Below are 23,335 nucleotides of genomic sequence, written 5' to 3' on the forward strand. Positions count from 1 at the left end.
GAGAAACAGAGAGACCACACACACACACACACACACACACACACACAGGGCGGGGGGTGGGGAGAGGGTTGGAGGGAGCTCCCTCCACTATTTCCCTCCTCAGATGCCCACAGTGGCTGAGGTCAGGCCCAGAGCTGGGAATGCAGTCCGGAGAATGTAACTTGAGCCATCACCATGGCTGCCTCCTGGGGTCCGCACTGGCAGGAGACTGGAGCCAGGAAGGGAAACTTGGAATGGAACCCAAGCAATCGGACGTGGGCTGTGGGCATCTTAGCTAGCAGGCTGCGTGTCCACTCCCACACGCGCCATTCCAATGAGGCACTTGAGCAGCCGCAGGTTTGGTACCTTCAGGGGGTTCTGGAATGAGTCCCCCTACACCTGGACACCGAGGGACCCTTGCATGTTTAGTGAACAGCTTTCCTCTCTTGGACATTTGTGTGGCTTATGGTTGCTTTTGAGGACTGGAGATGATGTAACAAAGATACCATTGTCCTTGCTTTTCTGTAGACACAGAGGAGTGCTTTCCTGGTAGAAAAGTAGGGGCGTATTTGATTTCAGCAAATACTCTGCTTGTTTACAGCTCCCAGCAGTGGTCTCGCTGCCCACTGCCCCCCACCTGCCTTGAGCACCAGATATTATCACTACTGTAATTCTCTCTCAAAATAAAAGGTTTTGTGCTATTTGCATTTCCCTTATCTCTAGTAAGCATTTTCATGTGTTCACAGGTCTGTATTTCCACTTCTATGAGTTGTTTTTTCACACTTTTTGCTCATTGTCATCATTTTGTAGAAACTCTTTAAACTTCCCGGATGCTATCTCGTCTCTGCTATGCATGTTTCGTTGATTTTTCTCAGTCTGTAAAATGCCTTTTGACTTTTTTATAGGAATTTTTTGGTCAGAAACAATTTTGACATAGTCATATAGTTAACTTACCAACTCTTTCTTTTTGAAAAAGATTTTATTTAAGGGGCCAGTGCTGTGGCGTAAGTACTAAAACCGCCACCTGCAGTGCCAACATCCCTTATGGGTGCTGGTTTGAGTCCTGGCTGCCTCACTTCTGATCCAGCTCTCCCTACTGTGGCCTGGGAAGGCAGTGGAACATAGCCCAAGTCCTTGGGCCCCTGCACCCACGTGGGAGACCCGGAAGAAGCTCCTGGCTCCTGGCTTTGGATTGGTGCAGCTTCAGTTGTTATGGCCAACTGGGAAGTGAACCAATGGATGGAACTCTTTTCTCTTTCTGCCTCTGCTTCTCTGTAACTCTGCCTCTCAAATAAATAAATAAATAAATCTTTAAAAAAAGAAAGATTATTTAAAACAAACGTACAGAGAGGGAGGGAGAGACAGAATGCTCGTTCATTCCCCAAATGGCTGCAACAGCCAAGTCTGGGCCACGCCCAGACCAGGAGCCCAGAACTCCATCCGGGTCTCCCACATGGGTGCAGCAGCCCAAACACTTGGGCACACCCGCAGGCAGCTGGATCAGAAGTGGGGCAGCCAGGACCCAATGGCCACTCACACAGGATGCCAACATTCCAGGTGGTGTCTTAATCTGCTGTACCACAATGCCAGTCCCTCAACCCTTTATAGGTTGTGTGTGTGTGTGTGTGTGTGTGTGTCCCAGGAAGGTTCTCCCCGAGCTGTAAGTATATTCTCACCTTCTCGTAGCCCTCTGCTCTCTTATGGAGCTTTCTGGTCAATGTGGGATTCACATCGTACACAGTGGGCAATAGGCTCTCAGTGTATTTTTCCAAGCAGATAGCTTTGGTGGCCATCACCGGTGTCCCACCTCTGCTTTGTTCCCCTGTGTTTTCATTTAGGCTCCCATCTCCTCCCTGCATGCTGGGCCCCCTTAGTTTGGTGCAGGGAGGGTGGGGGATCTTCCACACACCTTTGCCTAAACACCAGAGTGTGGCATGGTGCCAGCTACGGCAACTAGTTCAGGATCCAGTCCAGGAGAGGGTGCCTCTGGGGAGAATCCTTTGGCCACTTGTAAAACTCAGTCCCCGGGCAAGAAGGGGCCCCTGTCTTCCTCTGGACATGATGCTCTGTGGGTGCAGGTCCAGGACGAGCAACACCTTCTTTGCCACCACGAGGGAAGAAGCCAGGCCGAGGGTGAGGCCAACATGAAGAGGGCCGCAGCGGTGGAGGATGGAGCCAGAGCCCTGGGTGAAGCATCTCCACCTCCTCCAGCTCTGGCCCCCTCCCAGAGCAGTACATTTTTCTGTTTGCTGAAGCCTGGTCGGGTCAGGCACTCTGTGTGGGCAGCAAGCCATTGCGCTGAGTGGACAGCGCCGCCTCTGGTCACTAATGGAAATGCTGTCATGTTCTCTGGCGCACACAGCTCTGCGTCTTGCTTTGACGTATTCTCCCGCCGACATCTTGACTCTGGCTTTTGCAATTTATGGCACACATTATGCCAGGTGAGGGAATCCTACCCCATCATTACCTGGCTATCCTTGCTTCTCTTCTTCTCTTCCGGATGAATTGAAATTATGTTTGTCAAGTTCTGGAACATTCTCTGGGGGACTCTGATGGGGGTCGCTCTGCATCTGGGGGAGAATTGACAGCTTTACAACCCTGGGCCTCCCTGCTCAGGAACGGTCCATGTTTCACTGCATATTGAAATCCTCTTTTATGATACTCAGTAGAGTTTTATAGTTTTTCCATAAAAGTCTTACTCGCATCTTATTAGGTTTATTCTTCGGGGCCTTAGAGGCGTTCGCGGTTCTTGTTGTGGTGTTTCTGTTTACATTTTGGACGGTGTGGACTGTTGATTGGTGGAGGGATGCTCCCACTGTTGCTCTGACACTCTGGCCCTGGGCGGGCTCCCAGTGATGCTGTTTCACTCCTCTGGACTTCCCAGGCCGACGGTACTATCAGCCGGAAATACTATTTTTCTCTTCCATCTATAGAGGCACCCCTATATGGTGTTTCCGGAGAGAATGGAGGCAAGTTTCTAAAGTCTTCCAGAAGTTCTACTGAGCCTCTGTAGCCATGGGTTCTTCGTATCCAACCAAGTCTGGGTCAAACACACTTGGAAAAAAAAGTTGCCTGTGCATTGAGCACCTAAAGGCTTTTTTGTGCGATCGTTCACTAATCAGCACGGTACGCCCACCATGTCCGTTGTGCTAGTGTTAAAGGTACTCTAGGGGTGACCGAAGGACACGGGAGAACGCATGTAGGTTACACAGGAAGACAATGCTACTCAGCCACCAGCACTGCGGGGCCCTGGAAACTGTCTTCTGTGGGGCCCTGGAAACCGTCTTCTGTGGATGTGCAAGGGCACCCCATTCAGAAAGATTGCTTTCCCTCCCTGCTTGGCCGAGATTTATTTTTTGTTTTGAGGGACTGGCATGGAGAGAGACAGACCGATCAAGAGAGAGGGAGGGCTCCCACTAGCTGGTTCACTCCCTAAATGCCCCCCATGGCTGGCCTGGGCCAGGCTGAAGCCAGGAGCCAAGAACTGCACCTGTGTCTCGTGTGAGGGTGGCACGGACTTGATTATATGAGCCGTCACTGCTGCCTCCAGGGTCTGCATTGGAGGAAGGCTGAAGTCAGGAGCCAGGGCTGGGAATCAAACCCAGCACCGATGTGTGGGATACAGGCATCTCAAGCTAACTACCTATCTCATCTTCTTTTAAATGAGGACAGTATATAGAATTTTATCAGCTTTTTTGGCGTGTTGTGAGATAATCAAATGTATTATCCATAAGTATATTATGTATTTTATAATGTGAATTATTGGGATAAACCCAAATCCGCCAGGAGACACTGTTCTTTTATCACACTGCTCTATTTGAGTCGTTATTATTTTATTTTGGATTTAGGGAGCTGTATTCAAAGATGAGAGGAGCCTCTGTGTGTGTGCTTGCTTTGTTTGTGTATTGTCCCTGTCTGGTTCTCCCAGCTCCCTGGTGGAAGCCGTGTGCTTCTCGGTCTCTTCTGCTGGCCCCTGACCGGCACACGCTAGGCCTCTGGCCTCGGCCGCTCCCTCCACCTTGGGTGATGGCCCCAGCCCTGGCTTTAACACCCTCTACAAGCTGTCAGCCCCCGGATGCCTTGCTGCCCGGGCCTGCCCTCCCCCGGACCCCAGACCCACATAACTAACATGCGTATCACTCACCCCCATCAGGTAGAATTCCCAACTTCCCCCACTCGCTGCTGCTTCCCCAACGCTGCGAGAGGAGACGCTGTCATCACGTTCTCCGCCCTCACGGAAGTCACATTCTTGTCGGGACAGGGGACACCCAGTGAACAAACAAACGAAGGAGGCTTTGCAATCAGTCGAAGCTTCTTTCCTCTCTGTCGTCTGATCCCTCCCCGGATCCCTGGGTTTTCTGTCTGGCGCGGCCAGCACGTGAGCACTCCTCGTGACCCGCAGCGAGACCAAGTGAACGCTCTTCTCGGCATTCCTGCGGTAGCCCCCAGCAGTGCAGCTCCCAGCTCCGCCGTTGTGGCCATTGTGGCTTCTCCTCTATGCACGCTGGTGCCCGTGTGGCTTCTCAAACACGCCCAGTGGGCATTGACCCAGGGCCTCCGCACCTGCTGTTTCCTCTCCCCGGACCCCCACATACCTCTCTTCCGCCTTCCAGCAGCTCTTTGTTCAAAAAATTTCTCATCCTCAGGTGCTCTCCAACCACCCTGCTATGACTGTAGCCCTCGTTTCCAGCACTCTCTTCATGTTTGCCCTGATTCCTTTGTCCCCACAGCACTTATCTCTTTTTGACATGCTGCATATTCATTTGCTTGTTCCTTGTCAGCCAGAATGCAACCTCCAGGAAGGCAGAGACTTTGCCTATTGTGTTTGCTGCTGCATCCCCAGCTCCAGGAACAATGACTGCCCGCTGTAGGTTGTTCTAGAAACATTCGTCAAGCTGAAGAAGGATTTTTCTCTTGCATTTTTTTTTTTTTACTTAAATGCTGAAGAATTTCATGTACGAGTGTGTGTCTAATTTTTTTTAATGTTTATTTCTTTGAAAGGCAGAATGACAGGGAAAAACAGGGAGAGAGAAAGAGAAAGAGGAGAGAGATCTTCTGTCTACTGGTTCACTTCCAAAAGGCCTACAGCAAGTGGGACTGGGCCAGGCCAAAATGCACAGTGAAACTCCAGTCGGGGCTCCCACATGCGTGGTAGGAACCCACTTACTTGAGCTATCAGCTGCTGCCTCCTAGGGTGCACCTTGGCAGCCAGCGGGCATCCAGCAGAGTGTCTGGGACTTGAACTGGCATTCAGGTATGGGATGAAGTGTCCCCAAGTGGAAGCTTAACACACCACACATCAGCACCCACCCCATGTGTATATAATTTTTATCCTTAAAAAATGTCTGCAATGGAAAGAAATAAGGATAGAATTCACTTTGCTTTGTTGCACAGATATGAAAGACTGGAGCTCACAGGGCCTGGCCCAGGGCACTCCTTGGAGTCAGGCAGGAGCCAGCTGGTGGGTGAGCTGGGCTAGCGTCTGTCCCCCACGTAGACCCCAGGGACTGTCACGAGCTGGAAGCTCAGGCCAGAGGGCTCCTGAGGCCCCCTCGACAGTCCTCCTGACCTCCTGTCTGCTTTCCGGGAGCTCAGATGTCAGGCAGAAGGTGTTGGTGAGCATGCGGGCGGAGGCCCTGGCTTTGCCGCCAGCTCTTGACTTCGGGCTCCTGTGAAAGGCTGTGTGTCGCCGGCCACCTGCTGTCTCCTCTGGGTCTCCCACCAGCGCTGCTCCAGCGCCACGGCGCTTCTTTGCTCTCTGGCTTCTGGTGGGGCTGGTAGCACCAGCAGACTATGGGGCGATGGAGCAGGAAGGCGGGGGCTTTGGCTTCCTAACTCTTGCCTGGCAGGGTCCCCACAAGCTGGCTGTGTCCCTCGACAGCAGCCCTCCCGAGACCACCAGCCTCTCCACAGCCGGCAGCTGCTCCTTCTCCGGTCTTTTCTGTGTGGCCGGTCGGGGGCCTCTGCACCACCCGTGGCTGCTCTGCTTGGGCCCTGCCCACCCCGTGATGAACAACTCTAGGCTCTCCTCGCCCTGTGGGATGTGCGTGGGACGCTGCTGGCCACGGTGGCTCTAAGGACCCAACGAGCTCTCCTAGGAGCTTGGCCAGGTCCCTGGCACAAACTGGGGCTCCCCAACACTGTTTCCTCTTCTTCCTTCCCGGGAGAGTCGAAAGGGGGTAGTCAGAGGCATGACCTAGGAGGCAAGCCCTATTTCAGATCTAAGCAGAAGATGCCCCCCCACTTCCTGCAGGGCCACCACTCTGTGGGGTGACCAGCCAGACAGGCCCGGGGCAGTGGCCCTGTAACTGGACTCAGAACACGAGGTATGGACGAAACGTCTTCCAAACCTGTCCCCAGCTTTTCTGTCTGTCAACACCTGAGGCTCTGCTGGCCCTCCCTTGCCCCTCCCCACCCCGGCCTGCCCAGCCGCCCCTGTCCCCAGCCGGGGCTGGCGGCGACAGGCAGGGCTGTCGGATCGCATCATGTCAGCGGGTGAGCTGTAGCTCCAGCCAGGCCAAGCGACCTTGTAGGTTTTAGAGGAGCCCGGCACCTAGGAAAGAAAGAAAGAAAGAAACAGGCTGGTGGGCTTTCTAAGTCTTCCCGGCTCCAGGGAGGCGGGGCCAGCCACTGCAGAGCCCCCGCCGCTCCGCCCCACAAATGCTGTTTTGGGGCTGTGCCCTTGGCACCTTGCAGTTGCTGGGGACAAAGTTAGACTTGAGGATGACCTTTTGGATTCTGCAGGCTATGATGACGCCATCCTCAGGGCAAGCGGGGAGTTCTTCTACATAGGGGAGTAGGAGCTACCCCTCCTGGAGCCCACGTTTTCTCGTAGGTAAGTGAAAAGCCACGATTCACTTCCACACACCGGGTCCTCAATGCAGGCTCTCTCCCCCCACCAGGCCGGGATGCACAAGAGTGGCCCAACAAGGAGCCCAGAGAAGATCCAGGGAAGTGTCCAGGGCTACGCTGCCCCCGCCCGGCGCTGAGCCAACCTGGCTGGCGCTGCACCCAGAGGAAGACGCCCGCAGGGCCCCGTGGGCGGTGAGATCGCCCTCTGCCGCACTCTGCCTTCCTCCTCCAGCTCTCTGGCGGCGAGGAGCTAAGAGCTAAGTCGGGATTCGGGGTCAAGCTCGTGGAGGTCAGCTTCTGGGGAGGGGGGTGCCACAGAGGAGCTCCCCACGTGAAACTCAGGACCTGCCCACGGCGGTCCCGCACACCCTGGCAGAGCCCTCGCCCAGCTCCCTGCCTCTGTCTCTTGGCAGGTCCTCTTTTCTCTTTTGCCCATCTCCTAGGTGCCTTGGGAGCAGAAGAGATCTCAGACTGTGGGAAGGACTTTCCTGCCGCCTGCTCGGGCAGCATCTTAGACAGGCTGTTCCCCTACAGAGGCCCCAGCGTGGGCCAGCTTGGCTGCTATTCTTGCCATTGTTTGGGTTCGGCCAGTCCGGCTCCTTCTGTCTCCTGTTTCTGCTCTTTCTCTGGCTGTCAGGAGGCCTCGATGGTGCAGAGCAATCGCCCCACGGAGCGCGGCCCGAGGCTGAGGGGTGGAGTGGAAGCCGTGTTCCGGGGGTGATGGTGACATAATCTCGAAAAAGCTCCATCTGTCATCTGTGGCCTTTTACTGTTGTAACAGCACTTATGGGCCCAGCCAACTGCTGAGGAATCTGTCTGTGGTTTAATTAGCCCCTACCTCCAGCCTCCCCCGCCATGCAAGAAAGCAATAAACAGCTTCCATCCTCTTAGCGGGGCTGGGCAGTCACAGCACGGGTGGGCTCGCGAGGCCCGGGGCTGCTGAGGTCTTTAAGGGCGAATGAAGGACTCAGGGAGTCTCGTGCCTCCCGTCTCTGCGTGGGCCATGGGAGACCAGCCAGTGCACCACAAAGGAAAGATAACAGCAGCAACACAACAGCCTTCGTGTTTACAAACCGCATTCCGTACACCATCTCGGAAGCCACCTCTCTGAAGCCACTGGGCTCAAGGACCCCCAGGTCTGTCCATCCAGCCCTTCCGTGGGTTCCACGCTCCTTGCTCAGTCCTGGTGGTGTGGTGACATGCGGAGCTGGGCCTGCGCTGTGTTTGCACCTGCCCTGACTCCGCACCTGGGATGTCCAGCAGCAAGTCTGCTCCATAGAGGGCAGGGCAGGGCAGGGCAGGGCAGGGGCTGCCTGTTTTGTTGGCTGCTCTCTCCCTAGAACAGTGTCCAGCCTGTCGGGCCTGTAGAAGGGGCTCAAATAACGCTGGACAGTGAATGAGTGAATGAGCGATGGGCTCCCGTCCTGGGGTTCCAGGGCCCCTGCTCATCGGGTGTCCAGCTCTTCCTGCTGGGTGAGCCCAACCCGACTTTGGGACCTGGGGAAGATTCTCTGGGTCTCCCCTGTGTTCTGGTTGCATCTGCACTCCCCTAGCTTCCCGCTGCCTTCCCGCACTGCACCCTGTCCCCTCAGAGTGGGTGATAGATGTTCTGCCACGGAGAGAGGGTTCGATCTGGATTTCCAATCTCCCTTGGACGCACCACCGCCGAAATACAATATACAATTACGGGGATACGATACATCAGCGATCACTTAAGGAAAGGAGCTGCGTTTGGACAGGAAAGCTGATGACTGGCGTCTAAACTTATGAGCACAGTCAGCTCGGCGCTCCAGCCCTCTGGCAGGAAGTGGGCAGTGGCCACGTGGATGCGTGACAGTGTCTCAGCACGTCTCCTTCGGCCCTTGCTTCCAGGCCCCCTCCCTTCCTCTCTGGTGTAGCCGTCACCACTCCATCCTTGGGGCTGTCATCACACTGGCCTGGCTCGAGTCTTCCGGTTCCACCTCTGTGCCACCTTCAAAGCAAACACGCAAGCCCTCTTCTTTCCAAGAGATTGTCTGCCAGGCCATGGAAGGCCACAGAGGGCCATGGAGGGCCACGGAGGGCACAGAGTGTGTGTGTTGGGGGGCAACCAGAGGCAACGGTGCAGATCTGCTCTGGGTCTGAGAGCCAGGTCTCCTGCCCTTGGCTTCCGGCCTCCTCTTACCAGGTCACCAAGGCTTTCCTTACCCCCTCCTGCCTTCTCTCTGCCCCCAGACACCCAGCGTCTCAAGGGCTGGCTGGCTTGCAATGGGCTCCTGCCTGGGTGACATCAGTCTCCCTGGGGTGTACCTGGGTCCCTCTAGCAAAAGGGGCCATCTCCTTAACGACCCCTCTGTGCCAGAGTTTTTGAACCCTGGAATTCATGGGTCAGGATCTACAAACTCCCAAAATTACGTGACAGCCTTGGTGGGGGTATGTCTGTCCTTTCTCCAGAAGACATTTTCATAGCTTTCTTCTGTTTCCTGAGGGCTTGTAGAACAAGGAGAGTTGCCTATGCCTGGGAGAGTAGGATGAGGGCAGAGTGGGTGCAAGGCCGAGCCTGCTTCAATGGCAAACAGCAGTTCTGTGTTGATGCTACTGCCTGAAGCCCCGAATCACGTTTGCGTTGCATGTGGATGGCTGCTCATCTTAGCTGATCTTCTGTAGCTGTCCCAGAATACCTGAGACTGAGCAAGCGATAAAGAATAGAGGCTTATGGGGGCCTATGGTTCTGGGGGTGGGAAGTCCAAGAACATGATGCCAGCAGCTGCCCGGCTTCTGCTGAGGGCCTGGTGCTTGGTAGAAGGCAGAAGGGCAGTGGGCAGGTGCAGAAGATGCAAGCGTGCGGGCTGTCTTGCTTCTTAGCAGCCTGATCCCAAGGCACCTGACTCCCTCCTGTGAGCAAAGCATTCACCTTCTCCTGAGGGCTCTATGCCCACGACCCAGACACGGCCTTCCAGGTCCCATCTCCCGGCACTGCCACATGGAGGAATTAAGCCTCCAATGCATGAACCTTTGGACATAGCTGTCTTCTTTTCTGGTTTGCCAGATGGGGTGACCCCTTGCACCCAGAAAGTTTTCTTTCACACTGCACAGACAGAACTAATGCAGCCCAGACCATAGCATAAACATGGGGTACAAGGGGCAGGCATTTGGAGCTGTTGCTAAGCTGCAGCGTGGGGTGTCCACATCCTGTGTGGGAGTGCCTAACTTAGGTTCTGACTACTCTGCTTCTAATCCAACTTCCTGTTAATGTGCACCCTTGGAGGCAGGACATAATGGCTCAAGTACTTGGTCTTTGCAAGGCCAACTGTGTGGCAGAAACCTAGATTGAGTTCTGGGCTCCTGGCTTTGACCTGGCCCAACCGTAGCTGTTGTGGGCATTTGGAAAGTGAGCCTGAGATGGAAAATCTTTCTCTCTCTCCATCTCTCTCCATGCCTTTAAAATAAATGAAAAATAAATAAATAACAATTTTCAAAAGTGGGATGCAGTGCAGTCTCTGGATGTCCCAGGTAGAAGAGAAACCAGTAAGCAATAGGACAGGTGAGGGCAGGCAGGAAACCACAGCCAGGAATTGTGGCTCTCAGATCAGGAGCGGGGGGCTGCAGGATCTCTGTCACCCCCACCCCGCCCCCTCCATGGCCTAGCAGACAATACTTGGTGCAGCCCCAGGACACGGGGCGAACAACATCAAAGCAGAGTCCAAGCACTAAGGCAGCCTCCCAACCTAGACACCCAGTGCATGGTAATAACCAGCCTGAAGGCCGGCGCCGCGGCTCACTAGGCTAATCCTCCGCCTAGCGGCGCCGGCACACCGGGTTCTAGTCCCGGTCGGGGCGCCGGATTCTGTCCCGGTTGCCCCTCTTCAGTGGAGGATGGCCCAAGTGCTTGCACCCCATGGGAGACCAGGAGAAGCACCTGGCTCTCGGTGCGCCGGCCGTGGAGGCCATTGGAGGGAGGGTGAACCAACGGCAAAGGAAGACCTTTCTCTCTGTCTCTCTCTCTCACTGTCCACTCTGCCTGTCCAAAAAAAAAAATAAATAAAAAAAAATAACCAGCCTGGTCACCCAGCAAGGCCACCTCGTCCTAGGTCAGGGACCCCGTGGACACGGTCCCCAAGACCTCTGGCTGGGGCCCGCTCCCAGCCACCTGAAGGGGACCCAGGCAAATCTTGCTTGTGACAAGGCCTGCGATCTCTGGGTATTCCAGGAAGGTGGCCCTGAGCCTGTTGTCCCACTGAGAAAACAGACAGGCCTGGTGCCCAAGAAGTGCTCACGGGGCGTTTGATAACCACCACCACGATGCAGCCTGGGGAGGCCGGGTGCTGTCTGTTGAATCAGCTAATCTAATTGGCTAATTACACCCATTTCCCCTGCTCTCTCTCCCTTCCTCGTCACGGCGCGGCACTTCAGAAACTCTCTCGAAGGAATTTCAAGGAGCTGGCTGGGTCTCTGTGGAGTACATTGCATTATCTCATTACACTCTCGCCTGGTGATCGGATTCCGTTAGCCGCCTCTCTTTATTAGCAGGCAAAGGCAAACTTATGAAATACCTTTAAACCTGGATTTCCTTAACAATACATCATCGGGGAACTGACAGCTCTCGCTCGCTTCCCTCTGCCAGACAGAATTAAGACTGCTCCTAATTTAATCTCCCCTCCGTGTCGGAGGTAGGTATTTGTGTGGCAGCTGCAAACCTGTGTGAAGGGCTCTAGGGGAGAGGCTCCCCCATTGTCCGAGAAGAGCTTGGATCCATGTCCCGGCGCCTGCGTGCAGTGCAGACTGGGCTGGTCCTGGGTTCAGATGCTGCCCTTCTTGGAAGCGGCAGCCTTGCCTTCCTGCTGGGAAAAGCTAACAAGGCAGATCCACGAGCCACTGTGTCTCGAGGGTCAGGGCTGATGGCTACGACTGTCACAGACACGGCCCGTTGGTGCGCCATCTGGCTCCTGGGTGCTCTGACTTTCCGGAAGTCACAGTCAGCTGGCTGGGGCAGGTGTTTGGCCTGGAAGTTAAGCTGCGTCCCACGTCGGAGTTCCTGGATTCGACACCTGGCTCTGCTTCCCGACTCCGGCTTTCTGCTTCTGCAAGCCCTGGGAGGTAGCGGTCATCGGGTCCCTGCCACCTACGAGAGAAATCCCGATTGAGCTTTCTGCACCTTGCGTCTGCTGCTCATCCAGAGCTGTTGCAGGCATCTGCGGAATGAATCGGCAGAAGGAGCTGGCTCTACCTTTCTCTATCATCTCTATACTCTCTCTGGGTGTCTCTAAACTAAATATATATTTAAAAATACCCTACAAAGCCCCAGGCTGGCTCCTGACTGGGTTCTGGCTGAGCTGTGCCCTGGCTGCAGCCCTGCTATGGGGCCCCCACCCAGCACCCCTTGGCTGGACTGGTGCACCCACCACCCAGTGCTATATCTCTGGAGAATCACCTCTGACCCCATAGCAGGCCACACCCCTGCCCAGGTCCCTTGCCCTGAGCGTTGCAATAGCTGATGGCTGTCAGACGGTTACAGAGACCAGCGCCCTGGCCTTCCGGCCCTCTGGGTTGGTGGTGTCCCTGCTGCTCCTGACCTCCCGTGGGTCCAGGCTGAAGCTGTCCCCGGCCCAGACCACAACCAGGTTTTGTTCCTTACCCTACTTCTGAGAGTGCTTCCCGGAACTCCCCGGCGTAAAGCTGTGCTTCTACGCACGGTGTATCGGGGTCTCTGGGCTCTGAGCGCCCTCTGCTCTGGAACCAGATTGAGCGTGCAAGGGAGTCCCGGTGTCACGGCAGTCGGCCTGAGAGCGGAAGCCCACAGGAGGCTCAGCTGAGAGTCCCTGCCTGGGACCCTGCCCCCTGGCTCATGGCGCAGAGATGCGATGGCTCTGAACCGTGGCCCGTTAGATCCGCCCAGCCCCAGCCAGAGCGGTGGAGCCTGACCCGGCCCTCCCGGCACTCTGCACGGAGCTTGGCGGCTGCGGTGTTGCAAGGGGGAAGAACTGTGTTGGAAAATCCTATTATCTAACCAGGCCCCCATTGATAGCTCATGCATGAAACCAATTTACAAAGTGTGAGGCAAAAGTCGCTGAGGACCGCCTGTTCTCCCGGGGCCCAGCAATCACCCTGCCCACGGGCTCCGCAGACGGACTGCCATCTGCCCTCTGACCATCACACAGCGCTGAGCTGTCACTCAGCCCCTGGGCTGCCCGGCCCCCTTGCTTTGGTGACCGTCGGGAGAATTTATTACTGTGAGAGAAGAGAAACCTGCGGAATGGAGCATGATTATTTTCCGATTTCCATTTCGCTCATGGCTTGAGCAAGCCCGAGTGGGACTTCCTGGGCAGCCAGGGTTCTACAGAGGTCACGCTGTCTGTCCATCTCCTGTCACCGGGAGCAGGAATAGCACAGAGGCTCGGCTGGCGCTGGTGATGGGGCAAGGCGCTTAACCCCTGCGCCTCGGCTTCCTCTGCATACAAGAAAATATCGTTCAGAGCTGATGCAAGGACTGGGGGACGTGACATCCACACAGGCGCACAGTAGGTGTTCCGCACACAGTGGGTACTCACATCAGTGTTCACTGTTATTTTTCACTTCAACCACAATCCTTGTTACAGGGGCCTGGAGAGAGGAGATGCTAACTGCTTTTCTTTCTGGAGTATTCCGAGGCGGCTCCCCGTGTAACAGCCATGTCATTCTATCTGGCTGCAGGGTCTCTTGCTATAAAAAGAGCTCGAGCTAACTTTTCCTATCTCAGAAGAGACCACCAGCAGCAGCCGGCACTGATGGAGTGTGGACCACGCGCCGGGGCATGGTTCCAAGGACGAGGGGTCTTCAAAAATTCCACAGAAAATCTGTATGCTGAAAAATCTAGGTACAGAGCTCAAAATTTTTTGCACCAAAATAAACTCACTTAAAAATTTTTTTTTAAGATTTATTTATTTTATTTAAATGGCAGAGTTAGAGAAAGAGAGAGAGAGAGAGATCTTCCCTACCCTGGTTCACTCCCCAAATGGCCGTACCAATGGAGCTGGACCAGATCGAAGCCAGGAGCCAGGAGCTCCCTCTGGGTCTCCCATGCGGGTGCAGGGACCCAAGCACTTGGGCCATCTTCCACTGCTTTCCCAGGTGCTTTAGCAGGCAGCTGGATCGGACCACCTGGAGCAGCCAGGACTTGAGCCAGCGTCCATATGGGATGCTGAAGCTGTAGGAAGTGGCTTAGCTCACTACGCCACAGTTCTGGCACCTAAAATTATTTTTTTATTTGAGAGACAGAGGGTGAGAGACAGGGAAAGAGACAGGCACTTAACAAAATACCAACAAGAGCCAGGCCTGGTCAAGCCAAGTTGGAGCCAGAAATTCCACACAAGTCTCCTGCAAGCACAGCAAGAGCCCAGTGACACGAGGCCCCCAAGGTGCGCCCAGCAGGAATCTGGAATGAGGAGCCGGAGCTGGAACTAAACCCAGGCATTCCGAAGTGGGATACTGGAATTCCAATTGGCATCTTAACCGCCAGGCCAAGTGCCCACTTGCTTTAAAAACATTCCTTTTTAAACTTTAAACTTATCATTTTATTCCATTCCATTTCCCTATACTTTACACACAGTAGAGCATTTAGGTCTCGCTGTTCCCCTGGGTGCTGGGAACAGTTATTGGCCCCATTTCACAGATGAGATAACTGAGGAGGAGCAGCTCCCTGGGCTGAGGTGGCAGCCGCCAGGTCTCAGGGTGGTGGGAGATGAGGCAGGAGAACACAGCAGCATGATCTGTGTGCCTTTTTTTTTTTTTTTACAGGCAGAGTGGACAGTGAGAGAGAGACAGAGAGAAAGGTCTTCCTTTGCCGTTGGTTCACCCTCCAATGGCCGCCACGGCTAGTGCACTGCTGCCGGCGCACCGCGCTGATCTGGTGGCAGGAGCCAGGTACTTATCCTGGTCTCCCATGGGGTGCAGGGCCCAAGTACTTGGGCCATCCTCCACTGCCTTCCCTGGCCACAGCAGACAGCTGGCCTGGAAGAGGGGCAACCGGGACAGAATCTGGCGCCCTGACCAGGACTAGAACCTGGTGTGCCGGTGCTGCAAGGCCGAGGATTAGCCTAGTGAGCCGCGGCGCCGGCCTATGTGCTCTTGATTCAAGTCAGGGTACGTGCCGGGTCCTCAGGTTCTGCACCTGTAAAATGGGAGTGGGGAGGATTTACTGTGTGAAATGCAGTCCCTAAAATAGATTAAATACATGTTGGCTATTGAGTGCCCAGACTCCTGACTACGAACTGCCCTGGCCTCGCTTGGCTGGGTCGTCCAGCTCATTCACTGGGAAAGTCGCTTCTGTCCGAAGCCGTCTTAATGTTCAAGGCAGCGGCGTCAGCGGGAGGCTTTTATTTCCCAGTGTGGTCTACAGCTCTGCCACGCAAGAGCAGGGTGGCAGGGGGCAGGGGGCAGGGGGCAGGGAGCAGGGAGCAGGGGCGGGTGAGCCGGGGACGACCAACCTGCCCTCGGAGCCAAGGTGCTAGGCTGACTCCAGGTGAGGCTAGGAGGCCAGAGCTTCTTAGAAGCCCTGAATCAGCTGGCAGCAAGCCCAGCCTGGTCAGACAACCAGGCCATCCCGTCAGGGCATCCCCGGGGGGCTGCACGGCGGGGGCATCACTCTCTTCCTGCATGGCAGTCTGCAGGGAGCTGGCACTGGTCCCGGGCCCACCTCTAGCCACCTGAGGTGAAGTGAGATTAGAGACTTGGGATGAGGACATGGGCTCTCTGTAAGCTCCCAGGCACCGTGGATCCTGCTCTGGAATCTCCAGAACCAAGGCCTGACCTGGAAATCCCGCCCTCTCTGGGGAACAGAGAGGACCGAGTCAATGGGGGTAACAGATGCTCCCCCCTCCTGTGACCAGGCGGGGTCCCGTTAGCCCTTCACCTTGAGCTCCGCCCCACAGCCCAGCACCAGCCCCCTTTCCTTCTGTCCTGAGCGGGGCCCCTCTGCCCTGGCAGAAGACAGCCGGGACCTGGCAGACCCTCTCGTGAAAGGATGCTCCACCCCGGGCGAGAACTGTGTCTGTGTGTAGAGAGCTGGTCAGGCCCGGGGACCTTCCAGAGCCGCCGACAGCCATGCTGACCACAGGAATCGTAATCGGCTTTGAAAGGAGCCTTTCAGCCCCGCGGACAAGAAGGGACCTGCACACACAGACTAGACAAAGGCCTTCATGGGCAGGCAAGCAGGGAACATGACTGCCGCCAGGTCTGGGCTCTGAGGAAGGAGGAAAGCAGGGAGGGATCACACAGCCGTGGACAGGGCTGTGCTGAACTGAACTTAGAGCCAGCAGAGCAGAAAGAGCTGCCCAGTTCCCTTGGCCTGAGCAGGCCCGCAGGTGAGCCGGCCCCCTCCCGGGCCAGCTTCCTCTTGTGGCCAGAGTCACCCCACCCGGGAGCTTTAAAGAATACTGCTGCCTGAGCCACCCCCACCCCCCAAATTCTAACTCCAATGGAAAGAGCTGTGGCCTGGGCACTGAGGTTTTCCCACTCCCCCCCGCTACCCCCCGCCAGGTGATATTGGTGTGCAGCCAAGTTTGAGAACCATGGGACCATGCCCCCCATACACACACTCACAGACACACACACAGATGCACAGTAATGGTCTTTTGTAACCAAGTGTCCCCACCATTGCAAAAGTTGTCCTCAACTTCTCCCAAGATTCTAAAGTGCATTGTTTCAAAAGAAAATGCATATTATTCTGTAGGATATTGAGAAAGTAAGCAGGGGCCGGCGCCATGGCATAGTAGGTTAATCCTCCGCCTGCAGCACTGGCATCCCATATGGAAGCTGGTTCGAGTCCCGGCTGTTCCTCTTCCACTCCAGCTCTCTGCTGTGGCCTGGGAAAGCAGTAGAAGATGGCCCAAGTCCTTGAGCCCCTTGTACCCGTGTGGGAGACCAGGAAGAAGCTTTTGGCTCCTGGCTTTGGATCTGTGCAGCTCTGGCTGTTGCGGCCATTTGGGGAGTGAACCAATGGAAGGAAGACCTCTCTCTCTCTCTCTGTCTCTCTCTCTCACTGTAACTCTAGTCTTAAATAAATAAATAATAAAATCTTAAAAAAGAGAGAGAGAAAAAGTAAGCAACGAATGGAAGGTATAGGAGAGAACTAATTACAAAATAGTGAAGTATATGTGAGGAGACTTCACAGGAAATTAGAATTGAAAGATAAGCGTATACATTTTATTTCTCGAAGTAAGCTCCATCAAGTGCAGAACAGGGCTGGAAGCAAGGCCACGAGCGCTTAGGCCACCCTCAAGGACCGAGGGTCCCGGGAACGGAACTGTGTCCATGCAGCCGCCTTTACATCACGCGCTAGGGGAGAGTGGGCGTCCTTTGAAGACTGTTGTAAGATCAGAGGGCAGAAAGAAAGCGGGAGGAGCCACACTTGCAAAACTGCCTTTGGCTGATGAGGGGAAGGAGCAGGGGCCGTGGCGTGGTGCTCCGAAGGGCTCTGCCGAAGGGAGGATCAGCCAACTTCCCTGAACGCGCTCCTGAGAAGCGGCCGCCGACACCCCTCGGCCTCCGCAGAGCCCACAAGCAAGGGCCTGCAGCAGCCCGATGGACTCCCGCCTCGACCCTGCGCATGCCCGGGACGGTTTTGCTGGGGCTGGAGCACTTGCACCTCCCGTAGCTGTGGCCTCGTTCGTGCATTGTCTTCAGGATCACGCCGGGAAAGCCTGACCCCTTTGTTGAGGCGTGGCTTCCGCTCGGCAGATGCCTGGGCACAGCCGTTTTGCACTGACTGGGCAGAAAGCCTGCTCGCTTGAATTCCTCCATCAGAGTGACGCGAGCTGGACCAGCGGAGGTGTCCGTGGCGTCCGTCCACCGTGTTGCTCATTGCCGGTCCTCTTCAGCTGGGGCCTGAGCAAGGCTCAGTTTTTCCCCACGGACTGAGGTGGCTGGTTGCTGCCGTGAGCTGTGAGCTTGATCTTCAACTCCATCTGCTTTCTTCTTCAAGTGGCGTCCACTTACAAACCACCACGTTCCTTAGGGCTGTCTCTGCCCGCTTTTCATGCTGCTCTGAAAGGAGCTCTTTTAAAACTGATGTCTCAGCCTGCTTGATGCCTCCAACTAGATTCTTTCCAGACGTGTTAAAGCAAGTTAGTGAGAGTTCATTTGCCTGCAGAACACTTTTGGAATCCACGCATAGTTTTTTTTTTTCTTTTTCATAAAATGCATCTTCCATGGCCTTTTTTTTAAAGCTGTACTCAGCAGGAGGGTAAACACCTGTGGGTTGATGATGGGGCCAATGGTTGGTCCACAGTATCCTGAAAAAAATTATTTCTCTACATCTTTGAGATCATGGGAAACCCAGACCTTTTTAAAAACAATTTTTTTACTTTCAAGTAATTATAGAGTCCTAGGGATTTACAAAAATAGCACAGAGAGGCCCCAGGAGCCATTCACCCAGTTTCCCCCAATGGCGGCATTTTGCATAACGATATGCAATAACTAAAGTGGGGAATTAACCCTGATATCATCCACACTTCAGCAAATCACAGGCTGGGGCCCGACGTTTGTATGCCGTCACCCCATATAAGCGCCAGCTGAGTCCTGGCTGCTCCACTTCTGATCCAGCTCTCTGCTAACGCTCCTGGAAAAGCATCCGGAGGTGGCCAAAGTGCTTGGGTCCCTGCGCCCACATGGGAGACCTGGATGAAGCTCCCAGCTCTTGGTTTCAGCTTGGCCCAGTCCCAGTTGTTGCAGTCATTTGGGGAGTGAATCACCGAATTAAAGATCTCTCTCTTTTTTTCTTCCTCCCTCACTCTCTATAACACTGCCTTTCAAATAAATAAATAATATTTTAAAGACCTATTTAAAAATAAAATCATACACTCTTTTGACCTGTAATTCTTTGATTTTAATTCATTCATAAAATTATATTAAGGCACTAGCATAGTACAAGGGATTTCAAAGAGCTTATGGAAAGTAGAATTAAAAGATCAGCTTATTTTTGGTACAAAAAATTTTGAAATCCATGCTGTTTCATAATACATGTTTTCCATGGGCTTGTGGAAGGCCTCTTATATTTTTCCAGTTGTGGGTCTGCAGATCACCTGCATCAAAAGTCACCCTCGAAAGTCATTAAGGAGATGATCTGTGGCAGGGAGTGGGGGGGCCCTTGGCCGAGCCCTGAAGACTCCGAGTGGGACACATACACCCCATCGTGGAGAGCCTGACTCAAGTCCCAGTCCTGGCTCCTCTGCTGCCAATGCCACCTTCCTTCTAATGTGCACCCTAGGAGGCAGCCGGTGATGGTCAAGTTCACGGGTCCCTGCCACCTGCATGGGAGACCCTGACTGAGTCCCTGGCTCCTGGCCTGGCCTGGTCCCGACTATTGCAGGCATATGGGGACCAGCAACTAGACAATCCCTCTCTCTCTCCCTCTCTCAACTAAATGAACTTAAAAATATGCAAATTCCTGAGTCTCAATCCCAAACCTACTGAATCAGACTGCCCGTCAAGGGGAAGACGGGCAGGGAGCTGGGGAGCCAGTATTTTAGACAAGTTTTCCAGGTGATTCTTGGGCTCTCCAGAGTTGGAAAGCCACTCAAGAGCTGTGCTGCATTCTTAGGACAGAGCAGGCACTGCCTCCCAGCGTCGAGGAAGAGATGAAAACTGCCAGCAAGGTCGGGCTGCAGAGAGCCAGAAACACACGCGATGAGAGCGCACGAAACGCATCAGCTCCTGGGGTGCGTGGGGAGGAGGTTTGCAGCCTGAGATTATTGGAGTTGGGTTTTGACTGCTAAGTAGGAGTTTGATAGTAGACAAGAGAACACAACCTCCGCCATTGCATTAGCATATTGTCTCCCTCTGATTTTTTTTAAAAGATTTATTCATTTATTTGAGAGGTAGAGTTACAGATAGAAGGGGGGTGGCAGTCTTCCATCTGTTGGTTCACTCCCCAAATGGCCACAACAGCCAGAGCTGTGCCGATCCGAAGCCAGGAGCCAGGAGCTTCTTCCGGGTCTCCTATGTGGGTGTAGGGGCCCAAGGACTTGGGCCATCTTCCACTGCTTTCCCAGGCCAGAGCAGAGCTGGATCAGAAGTGAGCAGCCGGGTCACACTGGTGTCCATATGGGATGCCGGCGCCACAGGCAGAGGCCTGGCCTTCTAAGCCACAGCGCCAGCTCCTTCCTCTGCCTTTGAAGTGGAATTTCTGAAGTGTGAGCTCCTGAATGCGGGAGAGCGTTCCCCTGCCTTTCCTCAACCCCTGGCACAGTGAGGATGCCCAGGATGGAAACGAGAGCTTCGGCCAGCCGGGGTCAGCCAGCGGTGGGCTAAATGAAGATGGGTTGGAGGGCGAGGGAACGGGTGGGTGGGGGATGCGTGGGTAAGCGAGCACCAGGTGTGGTGTAGGCTAGGAGAGCTTGGTTCCTGGACTTGTACGGCCCCCAGTGGCCCTCTCCCGAGGTCCGGCGGAGGAGAAGCCAGGAGACATCAGGGGAAGACGGGACAAGGCTGTGTATCACATCCGCATCCCGTGCGGGGAAGCCCCAGGCACTTCAAGGCCCCACAGAGCCAGCTGCCTTCACCTAGGGGGAGACAAAGACAGACATGCACCCTGACAGTGCTCTCCTGCTGTCCTCAGAAGTTCACTTCAAATGCCAGACACGGAATGGGAAAGGCTCCCTTCTGGAGGACCATGGGCAGGGCCATGCTTGCTGCAGCAGAGCACGGGCCAGGCGGCTCCGGCTCCCCCGGGGCGGCAGGGAGGGCGGGAGTCTGTGGCTTCCCAGGCGTGCCAAGGTCAGTGCCATGGTGAGGCCAACATGGCAGGACGGAGCGGCACGCCTTGCTCCTCACCCTTTGCCTCCATCTTGCTGGGCCTGGGAGGTGGGGAGCCCCCCCGCCTGCGGGTGCCAGGGCCCTGGGAAGACCTCCAACATCTGCCTTTCTCCTTGAAGGTAAACCGGGCTGTGGGTCTGCCTGCCCGCAGGCTGGGAGCGGTCCAAGGCGGGGTGGTCTTAGTCCGTGCTGATAGCACAAAACCACATGACTGGGGGAGCTATGGACACATGTGTGTTTTGGCTCGTGGTTCTGGTCCAAGGCTGGGGCCCTGCACCTCTGATGGCCTTCTGGCTGCAGCGGCTAAGGCAGGGGCCTGCGTGTGCGCTCTGGTCTTTTTCTCTCTTCTTCTAAATGCACTTGCATTCAACCATGCAGGCTCCGCACTAGGACCTCATCTAATCCCAACGCCCTCTGGAAAGCCTCACATCGGAGCACCACGGCTGATTACGTCTCCACCACCTTAACACACACAATGGGTGTTAAACCTGAACGTGAGTTTCGGAGGGGGCTTGGGGCCACCTGCAGCTTAGCCACCCCATTGGCCCCGCACTCTGTGCACGGCTGCAGGATCAGACTGTTGGGTTGTGGGAACGCCAAGCCTGCCTTTCGGGGGTCGGGTTCCTCAAGCAGATGCGGGAAGTTTGAGAACAGAGATGCGGGGGCAGTTTCTCCTCCAGGCTGAATCTGAGGCATCCCAGCTGGTGGTGGGAGCAGGGTGAGGGGCGGGGGGAGCTGGGAGTTAAAGGAAGGAGGCTGGGAATGAACCTGGAGCCCCCACCCCCACCTTTATGAGACTGCATTTGTTCATCTACTAATCGCTGTCTCAGGGCAGTGTACACATCAAAGGGAAGATCTGAGCGCAAACCTCGGTGCCCAGGAGGCCCCCGATGGTAAGCTGAGATTGGGCCAGGCAAGAAAAGACGTGCTGGCCCTGGTACCCGTATGTAAAATCGAATGTGCTTAAAGAAATACATGCCGTGGCCCCGAGACACGCGGAGTCCACATTACACATGTCTTCAATTTCCCAGCTGGGCTCTCTTTATGGAGTCTTCTTATAAATGTATACAACAACCCAGAGGCTTTCGGCCAAATCTGTCCCACTTGACCCCTGGCTGCCCACTTGACATTTGTAATTAAACATTTTGTTTTCTTTAATGATCTCGTGCGCTTAATCTGGTAAGGCCTTATCCCCTACCAGCAAGGAGCGTGAGAAGCTGTGTTGCAGCAGGAAAATCTGAGTTTTCCTCTGAGACTGAACCTGCAGGGAGAGAGGGGAGAAGAGACTCCACAGATTGTCCATGTCCAGAAAGCAGGGGGTGTTTGGGGGGGTGGGCGTTTGGCCTTGTGGTTCAGGCCTGTTGGGAAGCCTACATCCCACATCAGAGTACTTGGGTACTTGGGTTCAAGTTCTGACTCCAGTCCTGTTTTGTTTTTGTCTTAAAGATTTATTTATTTGAAAGAGTTACAGAGAGAGGGGGAGCCACAGAGAAGAGGAAGAGAAAGAGAGAGAGAGAGAGAGAGAGAGACAGAGACAGAGACAGAGAGACAGAGAGACAGAGAGATTTTCTCTTGGGTGTGTCATTCCCCAAATGGCCGCAATAGTCAGGACTGGGCCAGGCTGAAACCAGGGGCCAGAAGCTTCATCCAGTCTCCCACATCAGTGCAGGACTCCAGACACTTGGGCCATCCTCTGCTGCTTTCCCAGGTGCATTAGCAGGGAGCTGGATCAGAAGTGGAGCAGCTGGAGTCACACCAGTGCCCACATGGGATGCCGGCGCTACAGGAGGCAGCTTAACCTGCTGTTCCACAGCGCAGGCCCCTGGCTCCACTCATGGTGTCAGCTTCTTGTTCATGCAGAACCTGGGAGCCAGCAGGTGATGACACGAGCAGCTGGGCCCCTGCTACACGTACGAGAGACCTGCATTGGGTTCCCAGCTTCCGGCTCCACCCTATCCCAGCCCCAGCCATTGCAGGCATTTGGGAAGTAAACCAGTGGATTATAGCTTTGTCTGTCTGTCTCTGTTTTTCTGTCTTTCAGCTAAATTAAACAAGTCAGCAACCGTTTAATTGGCAATAGTGAGTGTTTGAGGAGTCGGAGGGGCAAACCTTCAAGTCGGGGATATTAACAGGTGCACACCCAAGCTTGCATATCTTCTTCGTTCCTGTGCCTGTCCCATTGCTGGGGTGGACGCTTGTCCCAGGCTCACTCCACAGAGAGCCCCAGTGTGCCGGGCACCCTGGGATTGACGTCATGACTATTTTCCTGCAGGAATCTGAACACTGAGAACTCGAAGCTGCAGGGGAGACAGTGGGTGCTGGTTTGTTCTAGGACACGCAGACGCTCAGACTCCATTGAGACAGGAGGGTGAGCAGATGACGGCCGGGACTGTTGTCAGCGTTTCCCACTGATGCACGGCCCGTGGCTCGGTGCAATCCCAGAGCTTAGGCAATTGCAGAGCTGTTTGATAGAAATAAAGTGACAGCTTCCAAAGCAATTCACAGATATGGATGCACATGAAGCTCTCAGTGTCCAGGTCCTTGTCTGGGGTCCAGTGGCAGGGACGTTGTGAGATGCCAGGGCTCATCACTGTGGGTTTTCTTTACTACAAGGAGATACGTGGGGCGAGTTAATTACAGAGGAAAGAGGGCGATTTCAGCTCATAGGTCAGAGTCTAGGATCAGGCAGCCCTGTTTGTCCTCTGACAAGGGTGGCAGATGGCTACGTCAAGGAGCC

This window comes from Oryctolagus cuniculus, chromosome 1, assembly GCF_964237555.1.
Source record: "Oryctolagus cuniculus chromosome 1, mOryCun1.1, whole genome shotgun sequence".
Classification (NCBI taxonomy): Eukaryota; Metazoa; Chordata; class Mammalia; order Lagomorpha; family Leporidae; genus Oryctolagus; species Oryctolagus cuniculus.